Source organism: Phascolarctos cinereus, unplaced genomic scaffold, assembly GCF_003287225.1.
Source record: "Phascolarctos cinereus isolate Bilbo 61053 unplaced genomic scaffold, phaCin_HiC Scaffold_7;HRSCAF=346, whole genome shotgun sequence".
In the NCBI taxonomy this organism is placed as follows: Eukaryota; Metazoa; Chordata; class Mammalia; order Diprotodontia; family Phascolarctidae; genus Phascolarctos; species Phascolarctos cinereus.
Genome location: NW_027556180.1, coordinates 69,134,407 through 69,153,622, shown reverse-complemented (window position 1 = coordinate 69,153,622; position 19,216 = coordinate 69,134,407).

The window sequence follows — 19,216 nt, the reverse complement described above, 5'->3', positions numbered from 1 at the left end:
ACTGTCATCATTCTTTTATTTTTGACATTTGGTGGACTTTATGCAATCAAGTCAAACAACTGCTTTTCATAGTTGAACAAAGGCATTAGGATAGAAATTCACTTCTTTCCTTTTACGTTCCCAGGAAGTATCTTCATGATAAATCCAGTAGCAGACAGAATGGCCAGAATGATAAGAACCTCATCTTCTTTTTACATGTCTTTGATTTCATTGGCTAGTTTTTCATCCCATGTTGCTTAGAGACAATGAATATTGGTATGGCAATAGCTATTAAAAACATTAAAAAAAATTAGGCAGCCATCTTATATCCAGGTAATTACATAAAGCAAAGGTATCAAATTCATGACTATCCTGTAAAACTCCTAAGTGGGCCCAGACCATATTAAGCTATTTCAAAAAATAAATGAAGATACAATACAATATAAATTAATGTTAATTTGTGGTTTTCTAAGTTAATATGTGACTGCAGGGATGTTTATATTTGAATTTGACACTACTGATACACAGGACAAAATTTTTCTCTGTGATGATGGCTGGTTCTAATATCACTTTTCTTCTTCCTACCTTGTAATTACTTACTGGTGTGTATAGGGTGTTCAAGGAGGACCAGCACCTCTGGTATGAGGGCTACTGAGCTCTTTTCAAGGCTGCCCATCCACCTTTGGTGTCCACCTGGCACTCTACTCTCACCTGTGGCTCCATGAAGCTGTGCAGTGGCCGTACCCTAGTAAAACTGCTCAGCAGCCAGGCTAACTTAGGTTGAGGGTGAGTGACAGGCGTCAAACTTGTCAGTGAGTTAGGGGATATGTGAAGACTTTCCCTGGCAGATGATGACAATATGTTCTAATGGCCATGGAGGCGACTGAAGCAGGCACTGTGGAGTACTTAGACCTTGGTCAGACATCAAAGATGCCAAGGTCATCCACTACAGCCTGCGCTATCACTAGTGGTCTTGACTTTGTCTTGCTACTGGACATTGATGACTCTAGAAGAGAGTGAAACTGATGACTGTGCAACTGAAATCCAAAATTCACTTAAATCCAATTCATATGCAAGTCAAGACATCACCCCATGATGTCATTGGCCCTTATGGGAGAAGGACAAACAACAGCTACTTACTACACTGTCTAGCTTGGTGAATGTATATAGGCAGTTCTTTCCTTACCTCATCTTTCTTTAGTTTAAAGCCTCTTCAGTCAGATTCACAAAAGATCAGGCAAAGGCATACATACCAGCCTCTGTTAGGTATACTTTATCCCTGGCCAGGAGCCTATGTTCTCTACGTCCAAATCTCATTCTCTAACTTCATTTCTTAGACATCTGTTGTTCGCTGTCCAAATCAACTTTTACCTTTTGCAATCACCCATCTTCAATTTTCCACAATGATGAAAATGTCACCCTTATGGTCTTCAATTTCTTTTCTAATACTTCATAATCTGGGCAAAGCTTTCTGTGTTCCTTCTGGTAGCATCACTTATGCTCATGTGAATCACCGGGCTCAACTCATTAATCAATCAACCAACAAGAATTTGTTAAGTGACTCTTATGTGCTGTGGATGAAAAGACAAAAAAAAATTGCTTACATTCTCATAGCAGAGACATGTAAATATATAAGCATATTCAGAAAATGCACAAAATAAATACAAGGTTGTTTTGGGAGTGAAGACACTAGCAAGTTGGTAGGACTAGGAGAGGCTTCTTTTGGAAGAAGGTGGTATTAGAGCTGAATTCTGAAGGAAACCAGGTTTTCTAAGAATTGGAGGTAAAAAGAGAATGTGTATTCCAGACATAGGGGACTGCCAACAGAAATTTAAAAAAACACGTAGATGGGAGATAGAGTATTGTATGTAAAGAATAACAAATAGGCCAGTATGGCCGGACTGTAAGTGATGGGGATGCCCTCCATGAGGACAGGGACTATCTTTCTTCTTCTGTTTTGGTATTTATATTTGCAATGTGTGGAAAGACTGGACCAGGTTGAGAAGAGGTTTAAAGTCCAGACAGGGGAATTTATATTTGATCCCAGAGGTAATGGAGAGCTCCAGGGAAATGATTAACAGTCATCCCATTCTGACAAATCTTGGGAGGTTCTTGTCATCCCTTGGATTCTTGCCTTAGGAGAATGACAGATCTCTCTATTGTTGTTATTAGGTTGACAAATAGCTGTCTCCCTGCCCTGAGCAAGAAGTTGGCACTGTTCTTCTCTTCTTCTGACTATTATTGGATGATCTCTTTCCTGACAACAGCTTGGATCTACTTTATCATTCCTTGGAGGACAACCAGCTACTTCTTCCTCAGACCATCCAGACTAATTTTTTTAACCCTCAAGAATTCTTCCTTCCTCCCACTCTCCAACCTCCTAACATAGACCAAGTTTCCCTCATGTCTCTTCATGTCCTTCCCTTAAGATGTGGTATGCAACATGCTACAGTAGGGATAGTGGTTGGTGTGAGGTCAGGAAGACCCAATTTCAAATCCTCTCTCTCACACTTACAAGCCATGTAACTCTGAGTAAGTCACTTAGCTTGCATGTGCCTCTGGCAACCTCATTGACCTTATTTAGAGTAGTTCCTAAAGGCAAAGAGGCAGAAATTCTGGATTATTGACACGAACAGAAAATGTTAACACTTCAAAAAAACTTCCAAAGTTTCATTCTCTTTTCCTCCCAGTCTTTTTTTAGGATTGTATGACAGAAAACTAAATTTAAGAAGATTTTAAAAAAAGTAATCTTAGACCAAGATTACCAAAGTTTTATCAAAGCAGTCTGAAATCTGATTGATGCATTTCCCTATCCCCTCCCATCCCCATGGTCAGACATCTCCTCACTTCCCAGAGATTGTCCCTCTTTTGGACTCTTTTGGCCTCTCCATCTTATTATAAGTTCTATGAGGGAAGGGCTTATCTTTCCCCCCTTATTTGTATCCTCCATAATTAGCACAGTGCCTCATGCCTGGTAGGTGCTTAACAAATGCTTGTTGACTCTTGACCACCCAGTATCCACTGGTATGGCTTCATGAATTCAACAAACATGTATCAAACATATACTGTATGGAAAACACTGTTCTGGGTTCTGAAGGAAATACAAAAATAATGAAGATACGATCCTTGCTTCCAATCCACAATCTAGTAAGGGAAGGCAGGACATGGACTCAGATAAATATAAGACAGATTAGAGTAGAATAAATACTTAAGAGGAGTTGTTTATCTTTCTTTTTCAAAAGGGACCACTGACATCATGGATGATGTCTTGACTTGCACATGAATTAAGTTTAAGTGAGGTAGAGTTGTGCAAAGTCATCATTCTCACTCTCTCATCCTGAGTCATCAAATTCCAGTGCCAAGACAAAAGTCGAGATCACTAGTGATGGTCTGGGATGCAGTGGATGACCTTGGCATCTTCAATGTCTGACCAAGCTCGAAGCTCTTCATAGCATTTGCTTCAGCTGCCTTCATGGCCATTGGAACAAATTGTTCTCATCTGCCCATTCTGCCAGGGAAAAGTCTTCACATGTTCGATGTAGACATCCACCTAACTCATCTACAAGTCTGAGGTCTGTCGATTACCCTCAACCTGGTTCAGTCCATCTGCTGTGACGGTTTGCTGAGATGTGGTCACTGTGCACGCTACAGCTTCTTAGAGCCACAGGGGAGAATTGAGTGCCAGGTGGATATCAAAGGTGGATAAGCAGCCCCGAAAAGAGGGCAGCAGCCCTCATACCAGAGGTACTAGTCCTCTCCAAGCACTCCATATCAGAACATCATCATTATAAACATCAAGAAGATAAAAACAGGTATGGGTATATGTAGGGATAATACAGAGGAATGGGGAAAGGCAAATTAAGTACCTATGACCTCAGTGGTATGGAAAACTGCTCCTACTAATGCACATTGGCATCTTCTCTGCAACTTATGGTCTTAGAGAACTGATAATACCACTGAGATAATAAATGACTCACTTAGCATCACATGGCTAGTGGGTGTCAGGAGTGAGGCTTGAAACCAGGCCTTCTTAGCTTCTATCCACTATGCTAACAGTGCCCCTCTGCACATAGCACTATTCTGGGCACCATATAGGACATATAGAACACTATAGAGCATATAGAACCATACTAACAGCCTTTGTCTTTTAGAGTCTTCTACTCAATGCAAAGAGAGCTATGCTGAAAAAAAAAAACCATTCAGGGAACATGCAGACTGCAGGCTGAAACTATGGGATAGCTACACTAATTGAGAGCCAAAATATTTACCTTATGTTTCTGTTTCAGGGAGGTATGTACTGAGCAATGGAGGAGATTTAGATGTGTCACTGGGATGTGTCTCTCCCCTGACAGAACACAGGCTCCTCAAAGGCAGGGACGGTTTTGTTGGGGTTTTTTTTGGCTTTGTACCTCCAGTGTTTAGCATAGTGTCTGACACATAGTAGGCACTTAAAAATACTTATTAATTGATTAATCAATTGGCAGGCATTCTTAATCTTGTGTGTGTGTGTGTATGTGTGTGTGTGTGTGTGTGTGAGTGATGGACCTCTTTGGTGGTCTGGTAAAGCCTAAAGATACCTTCTCAGAAATGCTTTTTTTTCAAAATGTATTTTTTAAAAACTAAGTTTGTGGACCCCAGGTTGAGAACCCTGGATCTATGGTGTTTGGCTCAGGAGATACCTCGTTTCTGGTTTTGTTAATATGAGAAAACTTCCTGGAGGTTTCAGTGGCTGTTGGGAGTGGATGAGAATTGGCTTGACTCACTGCGGGCCAGGGAGAAGGCTCTAGGTATAAGGCTGATTTGCAAAGATGAGCCCCCCAGAACTCCAGGGCTTTGCAGTGTCTGTCCAGGAAACTGCTTTCTGGTGATTATCTCAGATCCTATCTGTTGCAGGGCCTCCACTGATGTCTCTCATGTAATAGGCATGTAAAACAGTCAACCTTCATTGGAGTACAGTTGGGAATATACATGTGAGGATAGCTCTTTGGCTCTGTTTGGCTTTCCAGCACCAGGTGTGGGGAGGAGCAGGAGCTGTGTCAAGGTCTTCCCTGGTTCAAAGAAGAGTGACCTTGTCGCTTGAGGTCAATAGCTTCATAGAAGCTGAGAGTTTCCTTTGGAAGCAGCAGATATTAATTTGGTCACCCCTGGGATTCATAGTGGGAAGTGCTTAGAATGATATTTTACCCATTAGGGTCAAGGAAGCAAAATAAAAAGAGGGGGGATGGGAAACTCATTATTCTTTTAAAATTTATTTTATTTATTTTGTTTTGACAACCACAAATTTCCTAAGCTCTCTGGGAACTGTGCTCCTGTTTTGACTGAATAGGAAGTCTCAGAGGACTGTGGGCTGATTGGAGAGATTTCTCCCAGGCTCCCCCTTTACTCCCTCTTGTCTAGTCCCCTCTTTCCCATTCCCTCCCCTTTCTCCATCCCTTTTCCTTCTGACTTTTCTGACTTTTCTCCCACCTCCATCAGCTGCCAGAGGCCTGGCCTAAAAACATGCCCTCCAAGTCACAGGCATCTGGTCAGGAGGGAACAATGAAGCACAGAGAGGTCATGGGAATGAAACTGGGCTCCTGCAGGATGAATGGGCCAGCCAGGCATGGAGGAGAGGCAGGTGCTGACAACAGGCTCATGGAGGGTGGGCTGCTGGCCAAGGAGCTGTGGGCAGCCAGGGAAGGCAGGAGTGAGTGCAGCTGGTAGGATCTCTCCTCTTCTAGCCACCCTGTCAGATGCAAAGACCCCAGATGGTACCAGCCAGACCTTCACCCTGCTCAGAAGCATTTTCTCAGATACTGACCACTAAGGTCAGATGAACATGGATTGAGACTGACCTTTGATCTTCTACTGGAAAACCCCAGTACAGCTCATTTGGGGAGGGGGAGAGGGAAAATGAAGAGCAGTTGATCCTGCTACAATCAGGAATCAAACATAGTTCTTTACTCCCTCCCCCTCTCAAAAGAAAACCACTTGCTGCATCCTCAGTCCTGAGAAGTCCCATAATCTTAGCTCATGGTAACAAAATCTGCCATACTGCATCACTTCTGTTCTTTATAACTCAGCTCAATAAGACAAGAAAAAGAAATTGAAGGAATTAGAATAGGCAATGAGGAAGCAAAATTCTCAGTCTTTGTAGGTGATATGATAGTATACATAGAGAACCCTAGAAAATCAACTAAAAACTAATTGAAACAATTGTTAGCAAAGTTTCAGGATATGAAATAAACCCACACAAATCATCAGCATTTCTTTCGTTTGTTTGTTTGTTTGTTTGTTTTTAGGCAATTGTGGTTAAGTGACTTGTACAGGGTCACACAGCTAGTGATGTCTTGACTTCCAAGTGAATTGGATTTAAGTGAGGCAGGGCCATGCAAAGTCACCAGCCTCATTCTCTCCTCCAGGGTCATCAGAGTCCAATGGCAAGACATAGGTCAGGACAATTGGTGATGGCCCGCACCAGATTTTGATGTCTTCATCACAGCTCTCTCTGCATTATATGATTAGATTTAAAGAACGGAACTACTAAGATGGTAAGGACACTGTACTTCACCAAGATCATAGGAGGAACTACTATTGCCCAGCCTTGAGAAGACTTGGGAGAAAATAGAAAGTTGGGTAAGAGACTGAGTTGGGACTGAACGCAGAGTGGTTAGATTGGAATATGCTAAAGGGCTCTGGCTGGGAGAGTATAATGGTGATGAAAAGAAGAGTTAGTAAAGTAGGTTTCTGTGAAATGCAAAACCCAGAATGGATCACAAAGCCAGGAGTCTCAAGAGAATGCACCATTCTTCCTAAAGATGGAGGATGGGATTGGTAAGGAGAAAGTGAGGCATTTTCTAGAACGTACATGAATAACCAAGGTATGCTCATTTTTAGATCAAGGGAAGAAGTAAAAGGGAACTAAGGAGATGCCATAGACTTCCTAATCAGTTGGTAAAGATGGATCTGAGTCAGGAAGCCACCAGAAGGAACCAGGACTGAGGTATTTCTAAGTAAAATCCATTCTTCTAAGTTATACAGACTGGATCATGTCATGACTCTGCGTGTGGGAAGCTACAAGGTTTTTACCTCATCAATCCTGATGCCCATGGAAAAATATATTGTGCTCCTCTTGAGGACACATTACTGAATATTTTCCCAATTTTTAAGGTTTCCCCCCCAGTTTTAAAGGATGTTTTCTGGTTAAAATAATAATTTATTCAACTTGATTTGATTCAATTCAACAAACATTTATTTAATAGAGCTATATGAAATAGTCTAGCTGAGGGTGAGCTCTGGTTTTGTACAAAGAGAAGACACTTTTTGCTATTTTATTTACAACACCCTCTCTGAATAGAGTTACTAAAATGAAAGCATTATGCAGGGTATAACAAAAGTCTTAGAGCAGTTTTAAGCTTTGGTTGCCTAAACCTGCACTGAGACTTCTGGAACATGCTCTATAATATAATGTGATATATAAATAGAAATAAGCTAATGCATGTAAAGAGCTTTGTAAATTTTAAGATGTCAGTTGTTGCTTGTTGAATTATGGTATGACACAGTAGGAAAAGCATTGGATTTTTGTAATCAGAGGACCTATGTTCAAATCTCTACACCTGACAATATATATGACCTTGGACAAATCCCTTAACCTTTCTAGGTCTGTTTCCCTACCTTACTAGGTGACCTCTAAGGTCCCTTCTGATTCTAAAGCTATGAAATTATGAAATATCAGCCCAGCCAGTCAAATCCTGGCCCGCTGATAACTCTATCCCTGAGGATGCTCCTTGCCTTGGACTTTTTTTTTTTTGTCCAAAGCAATTCACTGGGCCAATGTCTTAAATGAACAGGGAGCAATGAAGCCATTATTTCTTTCCTAGGTCACAACTGTTAGCTCGGAACTCATCATGCCAGAAGCCATACTGTCATTCCTCCAATGGGTAGTTTTGCAGCGCGTCCTGATTATCTATCCTTTCGTAGAGGTAGTAGCAGCACGACTTACTAGTCATGTCAGTTCTCTCCAGTCTGGCCTATATCTCCTTAGAGATGAGGGTCACATTTGTAATTCATTAGTGCTTTCAGTACAATGCCTGCTTGTTAGGCTCTCAGAATGTCAAAGTTCACAAGGGCATCAGAGACCATCTAGTTCAACCTGTCTTTGAATAAGAGTCCTTTCTACAGAGTCTCAACAAGCAAGAATCCAGCCTTTGCTTCCAGACCTTCAGTCAAGGGGTCCCAGCACCTCATGGGGCAGGCAGCTTGTTCCATTCTGGGATGTTGCAGATTGTTAGGAAAATTTCCATCACAGCAAGCATTTTTATACAATCATTTTAGAACAAGGGGAGATCTTAGACACCCCCTAGTCTGACTCCTTCATTTTCTGAGTGAAAAAAAAAACCTGAGGACTGGGAAGAAATAATTTTTGCCACAGATTATGGAACAAATTAATCACAGTGCCCATACTAAGCCCCAGGTTCCCCAACTTTCAGTCCAGCAGGACTTTTTCTATACTCATTTTGACCAAGAATTCTACAACTTCACATCTTGTGAAAGTTTTTCTTACATTCCAGCTATCCCAGCAGTTTTTTTTGCATTTCTAATAAAACAAAAAATAATGTTATTTCTATGTCAAATTGTTAGCATACATTTTGCCCTGGATTTCCTATATGGCATTTTTATTATATAGATTCATCCCTTATAGCTCAGGAGTTTTTAATCATTTTTTAAATGCCCTGGATCCCTTTGGCAGTCTGGTGACTCAGAATCTTTCTCAGGACAATATTTTTCAGTGCATGAAATAAACTCATAGAATTAGAAATCAATTATATTGAAATAGTTATATTCTATCTATATACCTATCTATCTTTTAATCATGTATCTCTAGGTATATCTATCTACATTTATCTATCTATCAACACATACACACACACATATTTAGAGAAAGATAACTTCCAATAAAATTGGCTTCTTTTGGAGAGAGAGAGAGAGAGAGAGAGAGAGAAAGAGAGAGAGAGAGAGAGAGAGAGAGAGAGAGAGACAGAGAGAGAGAGAGACAGAGAGACAGAGAGAGAGAGAGACAGAGAGACAGAGACAGAGACAGAGACAGGAAAACTATGTTCATGGGTCCCAGGTAAAGCACTCCTGCCTTACCTTATCAAACTAGCCCTTTTCCCCATACTCTGCCTGTATCTCCAAAGAGACCTAAGTTGAGACTTCTTTGATCCATGAATCTCTCTTTTTTTTTACTGTCCAGATTCCATATTGTTTCTTTTCTTAGTTTTGGTCCCACAGTCACTGACACATGCAGTCCATACCATACTATTTCATACTTAACTCACATGATGCCTCACAACAGTTCCCTGTGTGTTTACTGGATACGGATTCTTTCTCCCCAATTGGACTGTCCAGTTTCCTCAAAGACAAGGATCATGGTGTTGTTTTTTTCTTCCTTCTTTGGTATCTGTCATGATTTCTAGCGCAGGATTATTCATAGGATAGTTATCTGTTGAACAAAGACATGAATAATGTGCCCATGGGCCATTGAGTTTTCAGCACTTTATATTCTGTAATCACGAACTGCTTGCTTTGGCACATAAGGTCCCCTTCAATTGATTTTGTATGACTTTAGGTAAATCACTTCATCTCTCTGGGCCTCAGTTTCCTCATCTGTAAAATGAAAGGCTGAATCATTTGTCTCTAAAGTCTCTTTTAGATCTCACATTCTGATTTTTTCTTGGCCCTGATAGGAACCTCTCTTCCAGAGAGGGGTTCTGGCTGTTCTGTTCTGTTCATGGTGCTAGGCTAGCCATTCTGGAGCAGGGCTTAGAGATAGACTTCAGATCTGTTCCAGGTAGGGGCTAAGGCCCAGCTCAGTAATATGTATCCAAACCATAGTGGGGAATCAGGCTAAACCTATACCCTATTCTCACTCTTAAAACACAGCAGCAACATCTGCATTTGTGGCTATAACTTCAACCCAAGTTTCCAACTCTAATTTTCTTGGTCTTTGTGACACTCTTTCTTGTGTAGTTTTCAACTGCCAGCCCTATTTTAAGTACCCTCCCTCCCCTTATGGAGCAAGGAGAAAATGTCCTTTTAATTCCATGTTTTCTAAAGCTGAATGCCAAGACGCAGTGAACTTTACTTTTGCCTCTGCATTTTGTTTTTCTTCTCTCTCCATTGAGCACCAGCACCTGGGCTTTAGAAAGCTCTAAGAATGAATGAGTGGAATTTGTAAGAGAAGGAGGACCTCCCCTTTAAGCAGCTGCAACCAGCTTTGAAAAGTTCCCATCTCCACAGAGGGGAATCTTCTCAATCCCCATCCATGACTGATCATCTTTGTGTGGCTGCGGAGGGGGAGGAGAGGAAGGGATCCAGCTGGAGCAAGAAGGATGGTGGAGGTCCATCTGAGGGAGCTTAGAGGGCTCATGTGACCATAGTGAGCTTCAAAGAACTTTTATCTCTGGTGAAATGTAGCAATTGAATGTAATATTTCCCAAGATGGCAGAGGGAGAGAGCAGATGGGAGACTCATAGTAGTGTAATTTTAAGGGACCTTAGTAGGCATCTAGTTCAATCCCATTTTGCAGATGAGGAAACTGAGGCCCAGGAAGATTTGTCTAAGGTCACACATGTAATAAGCATTGGAGGCAGGATTAGTACTCAAGTCCTCTGTCTCTACAGCCAGTACTCTTTCCATTATACCATGTTGCCTACTGAAAAGAGGGAATAGAGGAACAGAAAGGAAACCTATCTTCTATTAACACCTAGTGGAAAAAAAAGTTATTTGGAGACCTAAAAAATTATATAAATAAACTCTAAACTCACCCTTGCCACAAACAATTCTCTGACCTCTCACAGTTCATGTTTCAAAAGGTCTAGAGGCTAGACAAGTGAGCCTCTCTATGATGGCCTCTACCTGTCCTCCAGCAGCTCCTTCACTTTGCAAATCCACCCAGTTAAATCAGAGCCATGTTTTTGCTAATAGGAAAGCAGCCCCCTATCTCTGTCCCCACCCTCCTGTTCCCCTAAAAGATAGACACACACACACAGAGGCACACAGTTGAGGGCAGTGGTAGGAAGGTTGGGTAGGAGGAGGAGAGGGAGGATTAGAGTTTTATCAAAATACATCTGCAGAAATCCTCCCAAGGATAACAATCAGTCCAGAGCTCCTGCCTGCTGCCAGGGGCCAGGCCTGGGGGTGGGTGGGGAAACACCAGCTGGCCTGGGAAGGAAAATTTCCCTCTGGGTTGTAGATTTTGCCAGGTGCAAGTATCTTTTTTATTTATATTTTCTTCTGCCATTTGGGGTGGGGGAGGAGGGGGGAAACTGGCTGTTTCCCCTCAAGCATCAGGTAGTGTCAGCAGCTGCTGTGAAATATCAAACTTGACATGAGCCCTTATACCCTAAACTGGAACCAACTGTTGGGAGTGAATCAGGCCCCTCCCAAGGGGGTTGGGGGCTGCCTGGGTTCTAGTCAAGGCCCCCATTGTTTGGACTATGGCAAATCAAGGTATCTTCAGGAGGCAAGAGGTCATCTCATTTTAGACCCTGCCTACAGGCAGGTTTCTCTCAGAACAGCTCACACTGTATGGAAGGAGGGAGGGGGCAAAGATGAGGGAGAAACATTATTTGATCTTAAAAATGGCTACAGCAGGGGAACTTTTTTGGCCATTTGTTGCAATATTCCTAAGTGTTAAAGGAAAATTCTTCTCCTTGTTCTCCTCTTCCTCCTCCTTCTCCTTTTTCTTCTCCTCCTTTTTTTCCTTCTCCTCCTTCTCCTTCTTCTTCTTCTTCTTCTTCTTCTTCTTCTTCTTCTTCTGCTGCTGCTGCTGCTGCTGCTGCTGCTGCTGCTGCTGCTGTTTCTTCTGCTTCTCCTTCTTCTTCTTCTCCTCCTCCTCCTCCTTCTTCTTCTCCTTCCTCTCCTCTTCCTCCTCTTCCTCCTCCTTGTCCTTCTTCTTCTTCTCTTCCTCCTCCTTCCCCTTCTCCTCCCTCTCTTCCTCCTTCTTCTTCTTCTTTCTCTTTTTCATCCTCTTCTTCATCTTTCTCCTCCTTTTCCTCTTCCTTCTCCTTTTCTTTCTCTCTCCTTTTCTTCCTCCAAAGATGTGTGTAAAATTTGTTCCCAGCCCCTTTTTAAGCACTCAAGGCAATAATGTATATTAAATACATCAAAGGATGGCCTTTATTTCACTACAAAGATGAAAACCCTCATAAAGGACCTAAAGTAGTCCACAAATTTCCAATACAATTCTCCTCCCCTTGTTGGCAGTTACCACTTTCTACTCTAGGAACATATGATGGCTCCAGACTTTTAGTATTACCCTAAATCTTTTGGGCTTTTCATGGAGAGGAAACAAACTTCAGATTATAAGAGAAATAACTCCTCAATTTCATTGAGTCTCACTTTTACCCCTAAGAACCTAAATAGGCCTCTAACCTCATCAGAATACCTGAAGGTCTTGGATTTTTCTTGGAAAGGAAATGAATTTAGGGTTTCTAAATAGATGACTCCCTTCCCATCCTCATTTTCTGCATAACTCATTATAGTAGCATCAGAGGAAAAATCTAGATTTTTTGATCCCATGTATTGTGACTCAAGCTCTGTTGCTGCTGCTCTAGCTTTGAAAATCACATGCTTCATCCTCATTTCAGGAATTCTTGATGGTTGTGCAAGGTTTCCAAGAATTTCCCATACTTATCCAGAAGGTTGAGGTTTCCATAACTCCCACAACTTGGTCCCTTCCATTGTCACTACCTCTCAGACTGAGACCTTATGCCACTGTTTCTCCATAGTTAATCCAGAAACTTGTAGTCAAGGAACTTTTCTGCTCATTTATCAAGTTGGGGCTCCGTTGTGGACTCAAATGGTTAGGAAGATTTCTTATTAGTCTTTGATGACACCTATCAGGTCTTGCGAGCGTGAACATGTACACTTGAAATGCACCTCTTCCCTTCCCTCTCCAAGGCTGTGATTAGAGTGTCTGAAAAAAGAGGCTGTGTGGATGAATACATTTTTCCCCCTCTCCATTCTGCTGAAGTTTGCTCACTGAGTTATCCAATGGAAAAATCCAATTGGGAGGCTCTAATGAAAAACCCATACCCTGTAAATGCCCTCAGCCCTCTTAATGAAGTATTCCTGGAATCGGTTAGACCTCCTTCCATAGGGAGATAAAATAAAAATCCCAAACAAAGTCTCCCTTCCTTATATGTTCATTAAGTTGATTTGTCTCCTCTCATCAACCTTCTATACTCCATCTGTCTCTGAATACATCATAGCTCAGTGTGATTATCACTAGACCTCTCAACTCAGCTTCATACTGCCTTAGCTTTTTAAAGCTGCTGTATCTTGCTGTTGGCTTACACCAAATTTGTAATTTCCTAAAACCTGAGACCTTTTTGAGGTAAACTATTCTCTTGCCACATTTCTTCCATTTTGTCATTATGGAGTCAGTTTTCTGATTTCAACTTTAGGCCTATATTTATATCAACACATAGATATATAGATATAGATATACTTATATATACATACATAAGGTAAATATATTAGATATCTACATAATTTGGATGTGTTATATGTATACATAATTATATTTTTTATTACTACATTTGGCCCAACAGTCTAGCATCTTGAAATTTGGGGGTCCTAACTGTTATCCAATGAATTAGTTATCCCTCTCAGCTTGGTGTCATCTGCAAACTTGATAGGCATACAATTTGTGCCTTCATCCAAGTAATTGATATAAATGTTAAATAGCACAGGGCCAAGTTCAGATCTTTGTAGCACTCTACTGGAGACCTTCTTCCCAGTTGACACTGAGCCACTAATGACTATTTGGGTGTTGGATCCAATCATTCAACTGGTTCTGAATCTATTTAAATATACTATTTTGTAGCCTATAACTCTCTATCTTGTCCACAAAGATAGCAAGAGAGACTTTATTAAATGCTTTGCTGATGTCTAGGTAATTTAAGGTGTTCTACTTACTGGTTTAATCAGCATAAATTTTTTTAACAATGTGGCTCATTCTTGATGAAGTCATGTTAGCTATCAGGGATCATTGCTTCCTTCACCACATGTTTACAAATCATTCCTCTAATGTTACATTCTTTAATTTTTCCAGGAATCAAAGTTGAACTCACTGGCTTAGAGAAGTGAAGGCTGATAAATTGCCTGAGAAATAGAAAGGAAGGGAAAGGTGGGAAATGAGTTGAATATAGAGGTCAAGATGGAGGATTTGACTTTACCCCTCCTGTTTTATCACCAATCCATGCTTTGGCGGGGGGAACACTAAAACAACAGCAGCTGGGAGACTGAGAACATAGCCATAGGCTTCAGCTCCCAGGGAAGGCCTTCAATCTCTCCTGATGCAAAATCAGAGTATTTCAGAGATTTGGCCCTTCCATCAGAGACCAGATGGATAAAAGACATGGGCATGGGTAATAACCAAGCAAACCAAAAGAGTGGTGGAAAGAATCCAGAAATAAAGCTGGGAAATCCAGTTACAGCAGGAGGAGAATGAAAGAGACAGATGAAGTGGAGGGTGAAGATTCCTTGGGGAGATGGGTGGGACCCAGTCCAGGGACGGATGGTGGAAAATCTCAGTGGGTGCCAGGAGGAAAATGAATTGGGTGAGAGGCCATTGGGGGAAGGGAGGGCATAGGGAAGGACCAACAGGGACTACAGACCCCGAGTGAGAGATGATTAGAATCAACAGAATTGGTTTCAGACAGCTGACGCAGGGCTGGAAGGGCAAGAAACAGCAAAGGGGGAGAGAGGGTGATAGGGGGTGGGAAAAAAGGGGTTGGTGGTGATGGGAGTCAGAATACGATGTGTAAGCATAGGTGATAACATTTTGACATGTGGTCCCCCAGTGGTGTTCTTTCTTATTTTTATAGCTCACAAAGTGTTGGGCAGAGATGGGACTATGCTGTGAGAATAGCCCAAGCTTTCTTAAAACAACACGTTGACTGGACTTTTAGTCCAATTGGCTCTTTTTGAAAGGTTTCTCCTGCAGAGTACTTTGTCTTTGTTTGAATACTAGACAGCATAGAGTTGAAGGGATGGGAGAAGAAATGCTTTGGTCAAAGAGGTCAGTGATTTGAGTGGTTCTCTTCCAGAAGAACATTGTGTCCCACTGACCTCTCCCTCTCTCATCTCATTCTTATAGGAGCATCATGGGCTATAAGTATTCAGAGAAATCTGGGAGGTGAAGAGATGTATTTTCACAGGATCAATTAATCATTCAACAAGATGCATTTGGTGCCTCTTGTATGCCAGGAACTACGCAAAGTGCTGGTGATGCAAAGACAAAGTCAAAATAGTTCCTGCTCCCTAGGACCTTATATTCTAAAAGGAGAGAAAACATGCACATAGACCTAGGAGCTGCACTTGTATATCACCGTCTACTGTCAGCTGACTACATCACAAAAGATCTCATATAAAAGGTGGTCCTTGAGTTGAATTTTGTTTCCAAGGGATTCCAAGAAACAATGGTGAAGAGAAAGCATCATAAGCAGGGGGTTCAGCCTGTGGAAAGATATGGACATGGGAGATGGAGTGTTATGTGTGAGCAAAAGCAAATAGGTCCATATGACTGAATTGTAGAGTATATGAAGGTGAGTAATGTGTACAAAGACTGGAAAGGTAGGAAGAGGCCAGGTTGAGAAGAGTTTTAAGTGCCCAAATGGGGAGGAGGAGGTTACAATTGAATTACCTAGTGCTAATATGGAGCTTCTAGAATTTATTGAATAGTAGGGTGAACTGTACGGAGCTTGAAAAACAAGCTGAGGAGGATAGATTCTTCACGTGTATTAGTTTCATTGTAGAGAGACTTCATTTTCCTGCATTACAGAGAGATGAATGGTAGAGGGAAAGGGGTATGTAAATAGAAGAGGGAAATAATTGTTTAAATGAAGACGGTGATAAGAAAAGAAAACCATCTTTGAATCTCAGAAGGTCAAAAGCCTTCCTGTAGTCAAATAATTAATTAGCCCCTACTTCAAGCATTCCCTTCATCCTAGTCTATTTCCTTAAAGGTACTATATAGTATTCTCTGAATGAGTCACAAATGCAGTTTTCCTTCCTAGAACTAAATCCTGAAGGTATAAGGCTATAAAGGAGCTATGAATGTCATGGAGGCTGATTTTCTCTCTCCATAAATCACCAACCCTAGCTTAACCTAGGAATTTCTCCCATTCTCAAAGATCTCTGAAAAAAGAGACCAAATTGTCCCCCAAGTATTTTAGTGTTTTGCTTTTTTGGTGTCTTACCAAAATCTATCATGTTAAACTCATATTTTTCTTATCTCTTTCGTTGGAGGGTGACAGTTGGCCACCTTCACTTTGTAGGAGACAATGCAACTTGAAAATACCCTAGCCATTTAGGATGTGGGAAAAATAAGGCATCCTCAGCCATCACTCTGGGAAGCAAGACCTATAGAGATACAGCCAAACAATTGCTTCTGCAGATACTGCTGCTTAAGATCCAGAAAAAAAAAATTCTTGCCACCAAAGTCCTTGTCATTGTCAAATAGTTCAAAATCAGAAATGGATATGGTTTTATCAATGAAATCGACATTAAGAAACCATCAATATCTTCTTTGCTGCTGCATCCTAAAGACCATGGGACTTCTACATCTGTGGAAACCTTCCATATGTGTTGTCTCCTCCATTAGAATCTGAGTTCCTTGAGACAGGGACTGTCTTGCTTTTCTTTTTGTATCTCCAGCATTTAGTACAGTACTTTGTACACAATAAACACTTAAATGTCTCATTATTCACTCACTCATCCATTCATTCATTTACAGAACTTCAAAAAAGTAAGAACCATGTTGTGATGTGTGTTTTCATTTCTTTTGGGTGTGTGGTATTTCACCTTGTTCTGTCTATTTTTTAATTTTGCCAATTTGGTTTTCCTCTTTCTTTTTAATCTGATTGGTTAAAGGGTTACATATTCTTTTACTCTTTTCAGAGAACCAACCTTTAGTTTTGTTTATAATTTTTATAGTCTTTTTGTTTTACAATCAATGTATTTCCACTTTGATTTTAAAGATTTCTTTGTGCTTGTCTTGAGTTTATTGAGTTTTTATTTTTAATATACATATTTAGTTATTGATTCTTTTTTGTACCTTATTAACACATTTTCAGAGATTTTTTTTTCCTCTGAAGACTGCTTTTTCTGCAACCTAGAAATTTTGGCATGTTCCTTCATCATTGTTATTATTTTTCACATCATTATTATTTTTGTTTTATGATTTACTCTTTGACCTTGTCATTACTTAGGATTTCATTATTAAGTCTCATTTTAGATCTGTGTCTTTTTCTTGTTTTCTCTGAATTGATTACTGTTTTTTTATAGAATTAATGACTATAAAGCATGTTTATCAAATCTTATTTTTAAAATCATTTGTAATTTCTCTGTGTCCTAATATATGGTTTAATCGCTGGAAAAATACTTTGTGGTGCTGAAAATATGTATATTTTTAATGGTTCTGTTCAGGAGATATCATAAATATTTTAGCTTTAAATTTTCTAATAATTTGCTCAATTCTGTATTTCCCTTTTGTTTATCATTCTGCTGTATTTGCCTAACTACACAAGAGGGACTTGAGATTCTCCTAATTTTATTGTTGCTATCTATATATTTTTATAATTCAGTTGCTCTTTCCTCTAAGACTTTAGATCCTGTGCCTTTTGGTACATAAATGTTTAGTATTGATTGTGATTCTTTTTCCATGGTTCCTTTAAATATAAGGTAATTTCCTTATCTCAAGTAATATCAAGCATTTTCTATTTTTGCTTTGTTAGGTAGTGTCTTTTGTTGTTTTTTTTTAAATTCACATAATACATAGTAGATTTTTTTTTACCAGCCTCTTATTTTAATTCTTTGTCCTTTTTTTTTTTTTAAGATCTGTTTCTTGAAAGGAACTATTATAAAGGATTTTTTAAAAAATCATTCTGTAGCTCTTGTTCACTTTATTGGATCATTTAAACCATTGACATTTAAAGTTAGGCTTGTGTTTTCCTTCATTTGGGTCTCTATGATTGCTTCATAAAAATATTTTTTCATGTACCCCCTCCTATTCTAAATCAACACTTTGCCTTTGTTACAAATTTTGCTTAAACTACTTCAATGCAATTTTTTTTCTGGTAGTATATTCATCCAACCACCTTTATTTCCACTCCCATTGGTCAAATTTTACCCTAGTTTTGAGACTTCATTCATTGATTGATTAATTTATATTTATTTTGTTAAAATATATTTAGTTGAAATCCTTCATCCTCCTCTCCAATTTGTTGTTTGTTAGTTTTTTTCTGTATATTTTTAAAATAATTTGTTTCATTCCCTTCATTAATTCTATTCCTTTCCCATCTATTCTGAAGTTTTATTCTCTGATTCATGGTCTATATATTTATTTCTTCCTTCTCTATTTTTTTTGTGTGTGTTCCGTGTGGAATAAAAACTTCTGAGGTACCATGTTTATGCCTTATCTTCTAATCAATTTCTACCTTATTTTTATAGCTTTTGCTACTATTACTCTTTCCTAATGTCCCTCTCTCTCTCAGATTTATCAATTCAAGAGGGAGGTAATGTGGGTAGAAGCAGTAAGTACCTCAGAGTGGAAATTATGTGTCACACATCATGCAGTCCAAGTGCATCCCCCTGCCTTTTCTTATGATTGCTCTTCACATTGACCATGCCATCTTGTGTTTTCCCCAATTTTCTGACTATCAGCTATGCTAGGAACTCACATGTCCCTTCTCCTAGGGCAGTACATTATTCATAAAGGCACAACACTTCCAATATATTAACCTCACTCCCTTCTTGATTGAATTCTATCCCCCATCCAAGATTATACTTCTCCCTTCCCACCCCTCCCCACCAAAAATGTTCCTCAGTGAAACTTTCTCTCTACATTGGGCAGAAACATCCTCTTCATTCATTTTCCCAATGCCAGTTCCTCTCTTCTCATGCCTCTCTTATTCTGAAGAATCTTTGAGATATTATTAGAGTTGTCATTCTTTTGTTATTTACCCAAGGACTTCCTATATATCCATTCCTAAATATCCATTATTTTCTGACATCTACCAGCCCTTTCCGCATTTATGTACTCTCTCACTCGGCAATTTTCTTCCACAAAATACCTGGAAGGAGGTACTTCAGTTCTGTTCCTCCACTTTCACTTCTATTTCTTTGAATCCTATTAACAATATTATCTCTCTTTAAATTTTTTTTTCCTTATTAGGCCACTTTCTTTTTA